Source organism: Protopterus annectens, chromosome 8.part1 (genome assembly GCF_019279795.1).
Source record: "Protopterus annectens isolate FY-2018-M chromosome 8.part1, PAN1.0, whole genome shotgun sequence".
NCBI classification, from domain to species: Eukaryota; Metazoa; Chordata; order Ceratodontiformes; family Protopteridae; genus Protopterus; species Protopterus annectens.
Window position 1 is genome coordinate 426,767,046 of NC_056742.1, and position 13,994 is coordinate 426,781,039.

At 32.8% G+C, this 13,994-nt stretch overlaps 1 long non-coding RNA gene across 1 annotated transcript in view; it reads left to right on the forward strand.

Moving 5' to 3' along the window:
- The first annotated feature begins 847 nt into the window (after nt 1-847).
- Nucleotides 848-13,994, forward strand: part of LOC122810088 — a 295,664-nt gene continuing 282,517 nt past the window's right edge. Inside the window, exon 1 of the long non-coding RNA XR_006366055.1 lies at nt 848-909. This is a non-coding gene — a long non-coding RNA (uncharacterized LOC122810088). The remainder of the gene's footprint in view (nt 910-13,994) is intronic.

Below are 13,994 nucleotides of genomic sequence, written 5' to 3' on the forward strand. Positions count from 1 at the left end.
TAAGCTTCATAGTAGTATGTATAATGTGAGCCAAGCTACTAGGCTTGCATGCAAGATTTCAGATACTCATAACTGAATTAATGTATAGCATAATGAATGCTACATGTAAAACAAAGACATTTTCATTTCAAGTTTTTCTTCCCTTATAAATAAAGCTATTAATTAGATTTATAACTCAACTACGCTAAAAGGAAAGTAACAATGTAGGTTAAAAAAGCAACATCAGTAAAACACCATATTTAAACCTTATGAAACATATGTAGAATGAGAAATGCTAAATAAAAAGCAAAAAAGAAACAAAACCTGCATCAGAATACATTGAGTTAATTTCTAGCATTAAACTGTTCAATAAGAAACAATAATGCAACACATTAGAAGTGTATTTATGGTAGCATTTTACATTACAAAGCCTATGAATTATTGTTTTTCTTTTGTTAATCATATTTATATATTTTAACAGAATCATCTGGAGAAGTTGGTTCTCCTCTCCCTACCTATTCTTTTATATATATATTTTTTTTTTCTCTTTTTTTTCCCCTTTTTTCTTTATTTTTATAATTAGTAACAAATAAGCTTACCTCGTGTGGAAACCTTAAAACTGAAATGTCCTTATTAGATTATAGTTTCAGTCACTGTAAAATAAGAATAAATGACAATGGTAAGAGTAATTTGTTTTGAAGTCTTTTTTGCTTGTCCAATGTTTTCCAGGATGTGATGGATGCCATTCTTTTGAGAGAGGGGCTCGCCTATTCCATGTCCTCTATTCTTTCCAGGAAATTATGATTTTTAACATAAACTAAGGCAGACTCTAAGTCTTCAAACATCTTGGGACCTTCTGGAAGGAAGAAAGTTTTGCTGAGAACAAAAGGCAAGACTTCACTTGTACTTTTTTTAGTTCTTTGATTAGAGGTAAGAAAATCTTCCCTTTGGCAATAATCATAGATGAATAATCATTGTCAAAACATATTGTTGTTTCATTGACTTTTATTGGAGCTTTAGTCCATGCCATTTTTAAAACCAGTTCTTTGTCTGATGAGGACAAAAATCTTACTATTACAGATTTTGGTGATTTTTTATTTGTATTTGCTGAAGATAAAGACTGATGGGCTCTTTCTAGGCCAAATGGAAGGGCTTCTGGAAGATCAACAGATTTTGGTAGCCAAGATATTAAAAAAGTTGTCATATTATTGCCCTCAATATTTTCAGGTAGTCCAAAAATCCTTATATTGTTGTGATGGGATCTGTTTTCCAAATCATCTAACTCATTTTGAAGTAAAGTATTTTGTTTAAGAAGAAATTCTACATTGTTTTCATTTTCTTTTATTCTACAGTCCCTGTCATTGAGTGCTTCCTCTGTTCCGGTAATTTGACGTTTTTGCTGTTGTAAGTCTTTGTGTAGTAAATCCATCTGTTTAGAGCTTCTTTCTTTAAAGTTATCAACTCTTGTGTCTATTTTGTCAATTTTAGTAGTTAAGTCCTGTAGGTTGGTTAATAAAGTCTGAATTTCTTCCTTGACTGCTTGCTTTTGAGAAGCTCATGATGGTGTATTCAGATGAGAAGAATATTTCCAAGTAAATATTTGACTGGAAAATCTGTCTTCTTCAGATTTATTTTTAGATATTGTTGTAGAAATATTAATCTTAATCAAGTTTGATTTAAAAAATCCCAGTTTTAAAGTTTGAAGACAAAAATTCCAGATAGTATAAGTTGTCTTAGTGGAGCTGATAAAATCTGCTGCTACTCTCTGCTCATCTTGGCCATGTCCCCATGCAGCTGCTTCTTTAAGTAAGTTGGGGGAGGGCTCCATGCTGCACACATGTATAAATCTTTATTAAAATACTAATGCAGCTTGTTTAACCAACTACATAATATAAAGTGTCACAATAACTTAATTACATTAGATAATCTGTGTTTTTTCATTTATTTAACCTTAAATACTCAATTTAATGTCTTTTTAATGTTAGAGTATCTGTTACACTAACATCCACTAGTAAACATCGTGGCATTTTTTAGCTTTATTTTTCCCTTTTTTACCTCACTAAACCATTTTTTACTCAAAGAATGTTGTTTAAATTTGAAGTGAAGCTTTTACTTACCTCGAGATGACCATCAAGCTGTTTTTAAACTGCTTTGTCTTCCCTATGGCTACTGGAAGCTGTTGCTCCATTTTTGCTATGTTGCACCCTACAGGAAGTGTATGGAACAGTAGTGGAGATGCAACCTAAGCTTCAAACTTCCTAAGTAAATCTAAAAACACTCTCACTGCTGCGTTTAAGTAAGTTAGATTCTTTTTTTATATAAAAAGTTACTATTTTCAAGCTAATGTTTAGAAATTGGAAAACGAGCTTAATATGATTACTAATTTCAATTAAAGCTGACAGAAACAAGTATAAGCCTGAATCAGTCCAGACTGAGAAACATAAATATACACACAATTTAAAGTATGTAGTAGTGTTTCCTGATTATGTAATACTTGAAGACAGCAAACTGCACAAGCATTTGAGAACATTTTGTTATAACTGTACCCTAAAGCTTCACTCAGTGCCAACAAGTTCTATTAGACTGAAGACAAGTACAGAGTATTTGTACAGCAGAACCTGGTTAACAGCTTTTTCATATTGCTGCATAGGACTAGATCATCAATACGAGTGTCATCTAATAACATTTTTGACTAGAAGGTGTTATAGCTCTGCTAATTGTAGACATTATGGCAGTTACATACACAAACAAAAGTGTTGTAGTCCTGTTAATTGTAGACATTAAGCCAGTTACATGCACAAAAGTGTTGTAGCCCTGCTAATTGTAGACATTAAGCCAGTTATATGCAAAGAAAAAACAATGACATGCTTCATTACTATGGGGACAAGAACATGTGTGAGATGGTCTGTCAAACAGTACTTTTTAGAATCTTTTGCTGACAGCTCTTAGGGTGAATAATTACACAGTTAAATGTGACTTTGATACTATAGATAGCTGCACTAAGATAGTGGCCTCAGGTTCCGTCTAGTTGGCAGATTTTGGCTATATAGAAGCTTTTATAACTGTAAGAATCTTGAGCAAGAAAAACATCTAAGAGTCATCTGTCATTTATGAGGTGAATAAAAGGTGTAAACAACTATATTTAACATAGATTAAAATGAATGACTTGACCTCTGATGGTAAACTTAAAAACTGCAAGCATTGTTACATCAATACAACCTAGTTAAAGATAAGGTTCTTTTTCTTAATGAACATATAACTTGCTTCTCTATTATATGTAAAATATCTAAAGTAGCTACACACCAACTAAGATTGTTTAGAAAACAAGAGCAAGCTAAGAAGACCTTGCAGAAGTAAAAGGAAAATAATAGATGCAAGACAAATGGTTAGAATATAACACACAATAAATTATCTGCATCTGAACAGAAGATGGAATAGAGTGTGATGTAAAGAAGTTTGTTTTAATAATACAGGAAATGTAATAATCATCACTGACTCAAACTTATGCTTAGTAGCTATATTTAATGCTGCATTATTACCATTATAAGAATAGCCTATATGAAGTTTTATTTTTGCAGTGTTGGTGAACAGTCAGCATTAAGCACATTTTAATGTAGTGACCTCACTTTCCCTTTATTGATTTGGTCATTCACTACTTGTTACAAATAATATAGATAATGAATTCAGACTTTTAATCCTATAAAAATAAATGCAGCCTAACATTATCTATTCATCTTAACAAAATGTACTTTAATATATTTCACTGAGGTAACTGTGAAGCCCCTGAATGTTAACCTAAGAGAAATCTTTGGAAGCTTTTACTTTTACATCCAGCTTTTACTTGATTAGAACAATATAGATGAACAAAAGATTAGAGTGTTGATGAATAACTATGATCAAAAAATCATTTATGCATTTTTTATATACGTATTACACTGTCCCAAAGATTTTTATGCAAGATGTTAACATGTTTTTAAATATAAAAATGGGAGCCTTTCAGTTGGTTCACATATACTCTAACTATATATAAATATTTGAGCCAGACTGTAGGCTCCTTTGATGTTCATTACTGTTGTTCACAATACTTTCTAATATATGTGGACCAGTCTTTTGAAAAAAAAAATATATATATATATTATAAAAGGGGAGCATAGCTTCATTTTTACCTGTTCATTTTTGGATAATGGAATTAAAATATTTATTTTTACTGACTCTAGCTATTAGATAAATATTATTTACTTGTTTTAAACTCATTTGATGTCATATAGTAATTCATGTCAGACTGTAGGCTCCTTTGATGTTCATTACTGTTGCTCACAATACTTTCTAATATATGTGGATCAGTCTTTTGAAAAAAAATAAATAAATATATATATATATATATATATATATATATATTACAAAAGGGGAGGCCTAGTTTCATTTTTACCTGTTCATTTTTGGATAATGGAATTAAAATATCAATTTTTACTGACTCTAGCTATTAGATAAATATTATCTACTTGTTTTAAACTCATTTGATGTCGTATAGTAATACATGTCAAAGCTAGGAACCTCAACATCTAGTATTATATATGTAACTTAAGATACTAATATATGTGCATTTTTCCTTTTTCCGCACTACATTTTAATAACTTAGTGGAAACTGTTCAATCAATTGTATGTTTACAGCATGTCTTTTACTAGTACATTTTAGAGCTGATAGGTATGTTCATGATGGTTTGGGAAAGCAGTTTGATTAATTTTATCTCATCTTTCAAACTAGGAATTTTTTTTAATTCCATGTATGTGTTGGGGAATTACATTATTTGTTTATCTATAATTTAATATGATTACTTGTTGTTTTTTTCTGTACTTATGCCTGATTATAATATACTTCACATCATATTCACAATCATGATTCTTGCAAACATGTCACTTAAACAAATCAAAGTTTGGAAGTCTCAACTTTTCATTGAATGCTTTGAGATAATAAAATCAATTATTACTGATCATTGCATACATTATTCCTATAACTCACCATGTCTTGATTGTTAGCTTTACCTAATATAAATGGCATCAATAATTCAAAGAAGTCAAATCTTTTTGAGATTCTTTAATTTAAACAAACCACAAATAGTACCGCTACAGGAAATACATTTTAAAAATACAGAAAAGGATATTTGGAAACAAAACACTTATACAATACTAGCTCATGCTTCATTTAAAATCTAAAAGGAGAGGAGTGATGATCTTATGGATGAATAATGTTATCTGCCCTCAAATATTATATAAGCATGAAGACCCCAAGGGAATACCAGCTATCACTATCCTAAAATTCAATCAACGAATTTGGATGCTTGCTAACCTTTATTGCTTCCCAGGACTGGGTGCTTCAGCTGCTAAACAACATCTCAACCTTATTGATAGTATATCAAAAGGGAATCTGATTCTAGGGGGTGATTTTAACTGGTTATTAGATAATTCTGATACAACAAAAAGTCGTACACTTAATTCTCATAATCTGTATGATACATATTACTCTAAAAATAACAAATCACTCTGATATACACACACTGATCATAGATTTAAAACTCAAACCAGAATACATAAAGTCCTTATCTCTAATGATTTAAAATTAAAGCTTACATCCTTTACTATCCTTCCTTGTCCTTTATCAGACCATAATTGTCGTATGTTAGATATACAAATAGACTTCACAATGCTAAATACTCTTATAATACTAAATAAAAATAAATAAATAAATAAATACATATACTAGAATTCGTGCCTATATCACCAAACTAAAAGACTTTAAACCATGGTTTATTATCAGAATTAAACTTCTTCTTAGAGACAAATAATAACTCCGAAACAAGCATTATTATGATTTGGGATGCTCTAAAAGTATATATGTATGGTAAAACTATAATCTGGTAAAAGAAAAACTCAAGGAATGGGAATCGGAACTACAAAACCTACAATCTCAATTAACATCCTTGAGATTTAATTCATCACAACTAAACTCAAATAACAAAAAAGAAATAGATGCAGTAAACAAGAAATATCTAGATATTTTTGCAAACAAAACAAACTTAGCATTAGAAAAAATGAAATTAAACTCTTATGCTCTTACTCCCAAACACATGTACAATTTGCCATTAAGAGAAAAATTACATTCCAAGGCAAATAATATCTTTAAATTATTACATGAAGGTACTAACAAGACATTTTCTGATACTGGAGATATATTAGAAGCCATTAGATATCATTTCATCAAACAGTATAACTCTGATAATATAAGGAAAAACATTACAGCCCAGGAATTAATCACTTTAGATTTGGATGCCATCCCAGAAAATCTTAGTACAACTCTTGAGAAATGAATAACTCTAAATGAAATCAAAACTAAAATCAAAAACGTTAAACCCAATAAAGATCCCGGCATAGATGGCATCATAGCAGAGATTTATAAGCTTTTTCCAGATTAAATTATATCTTTACTTCATACGACTCTGGTTGAAGTACAAACTAAAAATTTGATTCCTCCCTCTTGGGGATACTCCTTGATTAGCCCTATTCTTAAATCTGGCAAAGATTTGCAGCTATGTAAATCATATAGACCAATTTCCTTATTAAATAATGACTACAAAATCGTTATGCTTATATTTGTGGACAAAATAAAGGTTCTGCTTTCACATTTAGTTCATAATGATTAAACTGGATTTATTCATAAAAGGGACACTCATGATAATATCAAAAGAATATTGACATGGATAGAATTCTTAAAGAAAATGAAGCCGCCTTGTTGGTGAGTCTAGACATAGAAAAAACATTTGAGTCTATAAACTGGGATTTTTTGTTTGAAACACTAAAAGCATTTTTGTTTCCAATATATTTCATCTCCATGATAAAGGCTAGTTATAAAGATAATTTGGCATATGCTAAATTAGGCCCCTTCACTTCAAAGTACATCCCCATAATGAAAAGCACCAAACAAGGTTGCCCTTTATCCCCAATATTATTTGTCCTTGTCATAGAAATATTAGTTACATCAATAAAAAATAATCAAGAAATCAAATGCATTAATATTTATAATCAATACAATTCTAAAGTAGCACTAATTGAGGATGATACTCTGCTCACCTTACCTAAGTCAAATCAAGAATTATTAGAACTAGACACAATAATAAATAACTTTCAAAAAATCTCAGGCCTCCACTTTAATAAGCAAAAATGTAAACATATTATCCTTAATGACAAAGGGAAATTCAGTTAGTTAACCAAAGTATTATTGGAGAACAAGTTAATACAATAAACTACTTAGGGATATCCTTATGCAAAAATTTGGAAAAAAACAAGAGAAACAAATTATAAAAACATAATATCTCAGGTAAATACATACCTAAGTAGCAGGAACAATAGGTTTTTTCATTTGAGGATAGACTGCAATTGTTAAAAATGACTCTTCTTCCAAAACTTTTATATATTGTTCTGGCTCTAGACACCCACCCTGGGAATAATTATATTAAATTCATAAATAAAACTTTAGCAAACTTCCTATGGCACCCAAACAAAAATAGGATTGTGTATACGCATCATATTAGATCTTGAGATGGTGGTGGTTTAAGATTCCCTGACTTGGAAACATATATCAAAGCATCATTACTTAAAAGTGCATTAAATTGGATTGACTCAAATTACAACTCAAATTGGAAAGATCTCTATATATAGCTATAATATAGAATGAAAACTCACTGTCATGTAACATTTCTTCCAAACATCCCTTCAATAAGTTCTGATTTCTTTAGTCACACTGTTCAATATAATGTGACAAAACCCATGAAACAAAATTATCTAAATGACATTATTAACAACTTTAGAAAAATCACAAACAGCTTGTCTGGCAACACAGGACCCAGAATAAACACTTGATGGTGTAAAATAACCTTTATTGAGCAATAAATAATCCCAAGTGCTTTCGCTCGGTTATTACCGAGCTTTATCAAGGTGACAAAGATAATAAGCAAGTTAAAACGGTTAAATACATTCAAACCTGTCACATGACCGTGAATAATCAGCACAGTCGAATTCATTTAAAGGTCCTTGCTCCAAATGTTTTGGTATTACATTTGGTGCCATGTTAATAAAACAGTAAACAATCAACAGACATCAAGTAATAGCTGTTTACTGCTGAAAACCATGTCGAGGGATCTAACATGGACTCAGGAATTTCATAAAAAATTAATGTGAGTTCATCATACTGCGCTAAAACAAAATGCAAAATGCAAAAGTGGTTCACTTATGTAAACTTAAAAACCTTAACCTTACATTCTTAAAAATAGAAAAAATTATTGTATGTACATTCTAATTGTGAATTTTCAGGTACATAAAAATGTAAACCCACAGGTAAAAAAATATATGGTGAAGATCATTGTGGTAAAAACAGTTGAATGTTAAAAAATGTATAGTCCTGAAATTGTACACTAAACAACATGCATGAAAAATATGTATGTGTTTAGATGTAATTTATACCGTACTAATTGGAACCAAATTTGATGTAACATGGAAGGTTCAGTATAGCTTAATTAGATACATCTATTAAACAGTACAAATATGATATACTAGATTTCTAGCTAAAAAAGTGCTGTTAAATTCTAATCACAAGCCGAAATGTGTTGTGATTCAATCTTATTAACATAAAACAATTTCAGTTGATGAATGTTGAGTTGAAATGAGTTAAAAATATTGTGGGTGTTATAAATGGGCCTTCCTCAACCTCAAAACACTGTTAATATAATGTTGTCATTCAACCCGGGGAATCTTCCTGCGTTCAACCTGAGCTGCCAAAATAGTTCACGGTACTCGAGTCTCGTTTCCCAACTACCTCCCCTAATGTCTGGAATAACTTGTTCTAAAACCATAAATTTAATTTGCAAGTTCTTACATGTGAGGGAGTGTTTGTAAAAGGCATTGCTCTCGTTGGCCTTGGCAATGTCATTAAATTGTTCGTAGACCCTTTTTCTTAACTGTCTTTCTGTTTTGCCCACATAGAAACCGTTGCAGGATAAACATAAGCCCAGGTATACAACCCCTTTAGTTCTACAGTTGTAGTACTTTACTGAACTAAATTTGAATTTTCTAGAGGGGATATACACTGTGTCCTGGTTAAGCATGGCAAAGCATTGTTTACAACTCCCACATTGGTGGGTGCCAAGCTTAGTTCTCATAAGATTTGAAGTAAAATCACTTTTCCTTTCAAACATTTCCTTTAAATTAAAATCCCTTCTCCTAACAAAATGTGGAAAGGCTGGGAAAAACTTTTTTAACTCGTCATGCAAAGTGAGAATAGGCCAATGTTTGACAATAATTTGCTCACTCATGTCAGAGTTTGCAGAAAAGGTGTGTATAAAACTACTCTTACCATCAAAATTGCTAACCTGTGTCGCAGGTTCTGGGTCATTAAATCCCATGCCTAGCAAAGGAGGGTAAAGTGTGTCCCTTTTTGAGGTAACCTCCTGAATCATGTTATCAATTAGGGCAGGTGGGTAACCCTTCTCCATAAATAATTTGTTTAAGGGTGCCAACTTCATCATTAAAACCTCCTAAAGTGCTAGACATTCTAGAAGCTCGTATGATCTGCCCTTTCACAATACCCTTCTTTTGATAAAAAGGGTGCCCACTAGTAAAGTGGAGATAAGAGTTAGAGAACGTGCTCTTCCTGTATAACACAGATTGAAAGCACTGGTTGTTGTAGTCTTTAAGCAAGGTGATGTCCAGATAATCTAGTTCGTCCTTGTCTATCTTATACGTAAAGTTCAAAAAGGGGGTTGTGTTATTGATATACTGTAAAAAATCAATGAACCTCTCTTTAGTCCCGTTCCACAACAGACAAATGTCATCTAAATATCTCCTGTAGTGCGTAATATGTTGAAACCAAGTACTAGGAAAAACAAATTTCTTTTCCCAGTAATATAATACTACATTGGCATATAGTGAAGCTCAAGAAGCGCCCATTGCCACCCCTTTCTTTTGGCGATAAAATTTGCCGTTGAAGTGTATAAAGTTTCTTTCAAGAACTATTTCCATAAATTCTAAAAGTAGATTGACCATTCTGTTGTCCAAACTGGCCTCAGTTGTCAACATCTGTCCAAACCAATCCAACCCTGTAGTGTGGGGAATACTGGGAAAAAGTTCTACTACATCTACGGTCACCATAAGTAATTGTGGATGGAACAAGTTTTGATCAATCCCTTTCAAAAAATCCCAAGAATCTTTACATATGTGTGTAATAGAAGTCAAATATCTTTTCAAAATGAAGTCTATAAATTTAGCCAGGGGCTCTGTAATGCTACCAGCCCCTGAAACAATGGGACTAAATTTAATAGGATCAAGGGTTTTGTGTGTCTTGGGAATACCAAAGATTTGAGGGGTATTAGGCTTGTCCACATGCAGGTAGTTGTAAAGGCGCTCATTGATCACATTTTGTAAGAGATGGTCATGTAACTGAAAATTAACTTTAGCATAAGCTATGTTAATTTCATTAATAGATACTAGATGTGAGGAACATGCAGAAACATTGTCACAACACTCACCCTAGTAATTTAAGTGCAGAAGAAATGACCTTGATCGAACATTTGAAACAAGAAGGATGCAGGGTGATGAAACCCGATAAAGGTGGGGGGGTTGTATTGATGTACACAGTTGATTACGATACACATATGTACAACATGTTACAGGAAGCAGATCAATATGAATTAGTATCTGAACTAGCTTAGGTGCTGTTATGGCACAAGTGTAGTATTCCTTGTGGCTAGTTGTTCTCCCAATCCCAATCACTCTAACTGTTGTATGTGCTATTATGGCAGCGGAGTAGTATCCCTGGTGGCTAGTGGTTACTTTACCTCTTGATCCCCATACTACTTTACATGCTGATAGATGACTGGAGGTAGCTCTAGGAGAGACAGCACATAGCTAATTAGCATATGTCTCTCCCTGTGATGCTTCATTAGCATACTGTATGGTGGTTGAGCCAGCCCTACATGGTGCTGCATATCTTAATGCTAGACCACTGTATCATAGTATGTTAGGTGTATCTTTGAATTCATAAAGGTTACCCCAACATTTATGAATTCCCTCAATATTATCCCCCTTTTTTCTGAATACAGATACCTAGGACTTAACCTTGATTGTTCACTAACTTTAATTAAATCATATAGACAAAATAACTAACACAGTACTATCTTAACTTAAACTCTGCTAAAGAATCACTCATTTACTCTCCCTCATTTCAGATTGCCTTTCACTAGCCAAATATGTTCTTCGCCCTAAACTGGAGTGCAGTCTTTCTCAGATAACATTTGACTCAATACAAAATTTCCAAAAACTTCTAATCACAGAAAATAAAATTGCAGATTTGCCCTCCTACAATGTCTAAAATGGCTTCCAGTCACTGAAAGGTCAGCTTATCTTCCAGGTATTCTTATTCACAAATTACTAAACAGTAGATCTTATATATTTTTGAAATGGAAACTCGGAGGAAAATGTCACATAAAGCAGACATCCATATAAAACATTTAGTGGAGAGCTAGCCTTCTCCTGATTAGGCCTAGCTTTATGGAACAGAATCCTATCTGAATTAAGAGGCCTTAAATTTCTGACTGAGTTCAAAAAGGCCTTCTTTGAACACTTGCACAAGGAAACTGACTGACAGTGAATTAGAGACAATGATGAACTTCAGTATTTGCTATCAAACAGTATACTATTTCCAGCAATACAGTCACAGTGAAATGTTAATTCTAACAGCATGTTGCCTCCCACATGACAGCCTTTCCCTGCTTGTTATCCTAAATGTTGTCCTGTCTGTTTCCTGAAGTGTTGAAATTCAAAATAGAACTTATGTAGACACTATAAATATTATAAACAAATTTGGTTTTACTGTTAATTATTTATTTATTGACATTTGATTACTGGCAAAAGTCCGACCATGCAGGAGCCCATTTTCAATCTAGGCCCAGGGAGGCAATCTCCAAAGTTTTACAAAATCATTTTAAGAACAATAATTTTTACAATCTTCAAAAATAATACAATAAAAAAGTCTACAGTTTAAACCATTATACCAAATAAGACATAATGTGAAAAAACTGGTTAAGAATAGAAACAAAAAATTCAGCCAGTATGGAGAAATTAAAGGTAAGCTAGCATAATACAAACAGGAATTGCAATATGAAGTGGGAGAAAAAACAAGGTTATGGCATTTTTAGACAGAGAAGTAGGTGAGAGATACTAACTGAAACAAAGAAATGAGTGACAAAGGGGGAGTAAGGAGGTGTAAGGTATGAGTGGACACTTGTTCATATTTAGGGATACAGTTTATCCTGGGGTTGAAGAAGAACAGAACCAGCTTTTGGCTAGGAAGTCATTCATAATGGTTTTGAAGGACTGGAGCAAGGATATTTGACCTGATGGACATAGGTATGTAGTTCCAGGCCTTAGCAACATGGTATGAGTGCAGACCATGCCCAGCAGATTTGGTAGGTTTGTGGACAGAGAGTAGTTTTTGGCAATTGGATTATGTTGACCAAATGGGAACATAATTGTGTAGAATGGTATTTAGTTCTGGACAAGCAGATGGGTGCTGGATAATTTTATAGGTAGTGAAAAGCTGTGTATATGTCCATTCTAACCAATCTAGGCTTTTTAGTACTATACAGTGGTGGGTTCTGAAAGGGATATTTACTGCAAATTTAGCCACTATAGTACAGCTTTGTCCAGTTTTGCTTTTTGTGATGCCATAGGTTTGTAAGGATGGGAGTGCCATAAAATAGTGAGGGGAGGTGGTAACAAGTAGCAAGAGTAATTTTAGTTTCATTGATGAGAAAATGTTTCATTCTGCAAAGCATGCCTAATTTTTATCTTTTACTATAGTCACTATTTGTAGTACAGTTGGCTTAGACTTTGATTTCCATTTTCTAGTAATTGCTTTTTTGGCAGCCTCTATTATTAGACTCAGCAAGGCCTAACTATGTCTATGCAACTCCGATTGGGAAGATAGATTGGAAAAGCAATTTACAAAGAAACAGTGGGGGTGTATGTATGACTACCAAATATGAAACAAAGTCTAGAAGATTTATGATCTTTGCTTGGAAGTTTGTACGTAAATATTTTATACCTTAAATAGACTTCAAAGAAATTTTCCTCGGGTAGATAGTAAATGTTAGAGGTGTGATGAGGAATAAAGAGACAATTGAGAATACATTTCTTGGGAGTGTAATGAGTTGGAAGACTTTAAAAAATCCCTGCAGACTACTCTGTCAGAAATACTGGGTGAGCAAATTGTTATAACTGAGGAAATTATTTTTTGAGCTATGAAGCATCCCTAGTTTTTGGTGACTTTTTTAATACAATTTTGGATGTGCAGGCCAAATTTAAGATCATCATACACTATCATCTATAATAATTTGTGATGGGAAGTGACTTCAATGGATATATTATTAAGAGAGAGGATTTTAAATTGTGTTTTTTCATGAGACAGGGATTTCGGGGGAAAGTAGTAGTTTTTTTTTTGGGGGGGTGAGCATGAGTTGAGAGTTACAAAGCCATGTTTCAGTGCCTGTTAAAGGTTCCTGAGTTATATTTTTGTTATATGTGAGGTTGTTTGACATGCACATGAGTGTGAAGTCAACTGCATATTCTATTAGGGAGTTATGTTGTGTGGATATTTGAAGAGTGTGGGTGAGAATGTTAAGGCATAGAGGACCAGTGGTACAGATGTGTGGTACACTGGTGGTGAATGGAAGGTATGGAGAGAGGGAGGAGTGCCAGTTTACTGACTGATATCTATTGGACAAGTATCTTTTGAACCATAGAAGTGTGGACTGTGATACACCTAGTGAGGACATTTGAAGTAGAAGTCTACAGTGACAAACTGTGTTGAGGACATTAGACATGTCTAGAAATAAGGATGAGTCTAGTTTGCCATAGATTTATTGATAGTATCTATAAAGGTTAGAAGTGCAGTGTTAGTACTATGGTAT